The sequence below is a fragment of the Nicotiana tabacum genome, chromosome 6 (assembly GCF_000715075.1).
Source record: "Nicotiana tabacum cultivar K326 chromosome 6, ASM71507v2, whole genome shotgun sequence".
NCBI classification, from domain to species: Eukaryota; Viridiplantae; Streptophyta; class Magnoliopsida; order Solanales; family Solanaceae; genus Nicotiana; species Nicotiana tabacum.
In genome coordinates, this window is record NC_134085.1 from 189,289,402 (window position 1) to 189,294,413 (window position 5,012).

The window sequence follows — 5,012 nt, forward strand, 5'->3', positions numbered from 1 at the left end:
CTAGGCTTGTAGAGAATTCTAGAAAAAGCATTTATCTTGTAAATATCAAGGACTTGTGTAATAATTAATATTTACAAACTAGCCCCTATGAGACTAGTATATAAAAGGGATCATTCATTTGTAATTCATCAAGCAAACAATTCAAGTTCTCTCTAATACAAAGCTTCCTCTAACAATTCTCTTGTGTTCTTTCTTCCATTCTCTTAGTGATCTTGAGTGTAGTAAGGCTGACTTGACATAGCAAGAACGTGAGCAAGTTGTGCAAGATCGTGAGCGAGTTGTCAAGTGTCGCACGTGTACTTAGTTAACAACTAAGGACGTGACAATGTGGTATCAGAGCGAAGGTTTCAACTAAGGGAATGGTGAACGATGGAGAAATTAACGTTGCCAACACCCAAGCCAACGTCATCCAGGATGTTGCTGGCAAGATCGGCCGTAGCAAAAAGAGGAATGCCACCAACAAGAGCCAGGAGGTGCCACCTGAGGTTGTGTCAAACGAAGGGCTTACATCCCAAGAACCATCTGCCACTGAGGCGAGCGAGAATGAAGTGGAGGTCCTTCCAGAGGACGTCTTGCTCGGTAAAGAGTGGGTGATGAAGATGAACGCGGGGATGGACGCCGTGGAGATCTTTTTCCAACGGTTGGGGAAGGTGGAAGGCACCCTTAACGTTCTTGAGGGTCATACTCTTGATGAGATTGAGAGTATCCGAAATGACTTGGAGGGACATACACAGACTGAGATGGAACTAAGGCAAACCATCACTGCCTTAGAGTGCAGACTCATGGAGGCTTTGAGTACTATCGATGATATGAAGGCAAATATAGAATCACTCGATGAGCATGTTAATGCTGGCGTGACCGAGGTAGCCAGTAATGTTGTGGTGACGAGGGAGGCCAAGATCGAGGCTCCCAAACCCCCGGTGTTCAAAGGTGTTCGTGATGCACAAGAAGTGGAAAACTTCCTTTGGCACTTGGAGAACTACTTCAGGCATGGAAAAGTGAGGGACGACGAGGCCAAAATCAACACTGCGGTATTGTACCTATCAAAGACTTCCATGCTATGGTGGAGAAGGAAGATGGCCGACGTGGATAAAGGTCTATGTACTATTAGCATATGGGATCAGTTCAAAGCGGAGTTCAAGCGACAGTTCTTTCCAAACAATGTCTTGTACGAGGCAAGGCGCAAGCTTAGGGAATTGAAGCAAATAGGGAGCATACGTAACTATGTCAAGGAGTTCACTACCCTTATGCTTCAAATCCCCAACATGACCAATGATAACTTGTTGTTCCACTTCATGGACGGGTTGCAAAATTGGGCTAAACAGGAGTTGCAACGCCGACAAGTCACTGATATAGACCAAGCCATAGTGGAGGCTGAATCATTGATGGATTTCAGGCATGACAAGCACGACAAAGGCAATGGCAAGGAGTCAAAGGTTAACAATGTCAAAGGTGGGGGAGGCCGTGGCAAAGTCAAGGAGATACAACAACAATATTCCAAGACTCAAGATTTCAAAAGGTCGAGTGGTCGTCAGGGCTACGCCGAGAAGAAGGCGCAGGTCGAGAAGAAGGGATGCTATATATGCGGAGGGCCACATGGATTCAGGAATTGTCCTGACCTCAAGAGCCTCAGTGCCATAGTACGCGAGCGGAAGAAGCAGCCACAAGGAGAGAGTCAGGGAACCGCACAGTTGGGTATGATCGGATTATGTGGTGCTGTCACGAAGCAATCTATCCAACCTACCAAGAATGGCAATCAGTACGTGGATCTCACCATCAACAACAAGCCCGCTCGTGCAATGGTGGATACTGGAGCAACTCATAATTTCGTGACTGAGGCTGCCGCAAAGAGACTGGAATTGAAGCTTGCTCCAACCAACTCTCGCGTCAAGACCGTGAATGATGAGATACAGAATGCTCGTGGGGTAGCTAATGGATTTGGTGTCAAATTGGGAACTTGTAAAGGTATGACAAACTTTACCATAACCGCTATGGATATCTTTGACATCATACTGGGGCAAGAGTTCTTTAGACATTGTCATACTTTAATCGACCCCTACCTCCAACGTCTCTTGGTTATGCAGCGAGAATGAGCTTGCATGGTACCTACAGTGACTATGCCACACGAACAGATCCAAGCACAACTCTCAGCTATGAAGGTTGTCAAGGGGATCAAGTATGGGGAGCCGACGTTCGTGGCAACCATTGCAAGTCTAGAGGAAAACAAAAAATTTCAAGAGACAGTGCCGCCTTGCATAGAGAAGTTGCTTAAGGAAAACAAAGATGTCATGCCCAAGGAGTTGCCTAAGCACTTGCCGCCCAGGCGAGAGGTGGATCACAAGATTGAGTTGGAGCCAGGGGATAAGCCACCCGCATTATCCCCATATCGTATGGCACCTCCCGAGCTAGAGGAGCTCAGGAAACAATTGAATGAGCTACTAGATGCCGGTCACATTCGCCCATCAAAGGCACCGTTTGGCGCACCAGTATTGTTCCAGAAGAAGAAGGATGGATCGTTACGTTTGTGCATAGACTACCAAGCACTTAATAAGGTCACCATGAAGAATAAAAAGTACTCGATCCCGCTCATTGCTGACTTGTTCAATAGACTTGGGCAAGCCAAGTACTTTACCAAGGTGGATCTTCGAAAGGGCTACTACCAGGTTCGCATTGTGGAAGGGGATGAGCCAAAGACAGCATGTGTGACGAGATATGGGGCCTTTGAGTGGTTGGTGATGCCCTTCTGCTTAACCAATGCACCGACCACATTTTGCACCCTTATCAACAAGATCTTCCATCCCTACCTTGATCAGTTCGTGGTAGTCTACCTAGATGACATGGTTATCTACAACAACACCTTGGAGGAGCACATGGAGAACTTAAGGAAGGTTTTCCAAGTCTTGCGAGAGAACGAGCTATACATCAAGAGAGAGAAATGTGAGTTCGCACAATCAAAGGTGCACTTCTTGGGCCATGTCATTAGCAATGGAGACCTACGCATGGACGAGGCTAAGGTACGTGCTATCTAGGAGTGGGAGGCACATATAAAGGTAACTGAGTTGAGATCCTTCCTTGGCCTTGTTAACTACTATCGTCGGTTTATCAGTGGATACTCAGCAAAGGTCGCACCATTGACTGAGTTGTTAAAGAAGAACAAGCCATGGGTTTGGACGGAGCATTGTCAAAAGGCATTTGAATGCCTTAAGACAGCTGTAACAGAGGAGCCAGTCTTGGCATTACCTGACTTTGCCAAGACATTTGAGGTGCACACAGATGCCTCAAATTTCTCCATTGGGGGTGTCCTGATGCAGGATAAGCATCTCATAGCATTTGAGAGCCGCAAGTTAAATGAGACGGAGTGGCGTTACACGGTACAAGAGAAGGAAATGACTGCCATTGTGCATTGCCTTCATACATGGAGACATTATCTGCTCGGGTCGAGGTTCGTGGTCAAGACTGATCATATGGCTACTAGCTACTTTCAGACACAGAAGAAGCTCACACCAAAGCAGGCTAGGTGGCAGGATTTCTTGGCCGAGTTTGATTATGCGCTGGAGTATAAGCCGGGAAAAGGTAATGTTGTAGCCGATGCCTTGAGCCGGAAAGTCGAGCTTGCTGCAATTACTTCAGCGAGATGGGACATTAGGGAAGCTATAAAAGAAGGCATGCAACATGATCTAGCAGCCAAACAACTTATCGAGTTAGCCAACAAAGGCAAGACGAGACGGTTTTGGATAGAAGACGACCTACTACTTACCACAGGTCGGCGGGTCTACGTGCCTAAATTTGGAGACATTAGACGACGGATCATAAGGGAGAGTCATGACACAATATGGGCTAGTCATCCAGGTCAATATCGCACTAGGGCCCTGGTTGAGTCGGTCTACTATTGGCCACGCATGCGTGATGACATAGAGTGCTATGTGCAGACTTCTCTTGTCTGTCAACAGGACAAGGTTGAACAACAACAACCCAGAGGACTTTTGGAGCCACTACCAGTTGCAGAGCGTCCATGGGAGAGCGTAACTATGGACTTTATTACTTGCCTACCGAAGTCCGACGGTTATGGTACTATTATGGTGGTCGTGGATAGATTTTCCAAATATACCACCTTCATGCTCGCCTCACCAGGTTGCACAGCCAAGGAAGCCGCCAAGCTGTTCTTTAAGAACGTGGTGAAGTATTGGGGCTTACCAAGGCATATAATCAGTGATCGAGACCCCCGCTTTACTAGAAACTTTTGGAGAGAGTTGTTTGACATACTTGGTACGGAGTTGCACTTTTCTACTAGTTTTCACCTACAGACGGATGGACAAACGGAACGAGTCAATGCCTTACTAGAATGCTACTTGAGGCATTATGTAAGCGCGCATCAAAAAGATTGGGCAAAGCTCCTAGGCATCACCCAATTCTCTTATAACTTGCAGCGGAGTGAGTCCACTGGGCAGACACCATTTGAGCTAGCCACAGGCCAACAACCACAAACTCCACATTCATTACCAGCCGCGTGCGAGGGAAAGAGTTTGATGGCTTATCATATGGCCAAAGGATGGCAGGAGCAGCTCGACACTGCTAAGTCCTACTTGGATAAGGCAGCTAAGAAGATGAAGAAGTTTGCGAACCGTAAGCGGCGTCCCGCATACTATAGATTTGGGGACATGGTCATGGTGAAGTTTAACCCAAGACAGTTCAAGGGCACTACGGGGCATGCATCAGAATCTGATTCGCAAGTATGAGGGGCCATTTAAGATCGTCGCCAAGGTAGGCAAGATCTCATACAAGCTTGACATGTCATCGTATCTCAAGATCTACCATGTCTTCCATGCTAGCATGCTTAAGTCATATCATGAAGATAAGGATGATCCGAGTAAGGGCCAATCAAGTCGGGCGCCAATGACTATCACCGCCTCGCATGATTGGGAGATTGAGGCTATCATAGATTACCAGGCCAGGCGAAAACAAGGGCAAAAGCCACCGCTATGTTCCTCGTCCATTGGAAAGGGCAATCACCG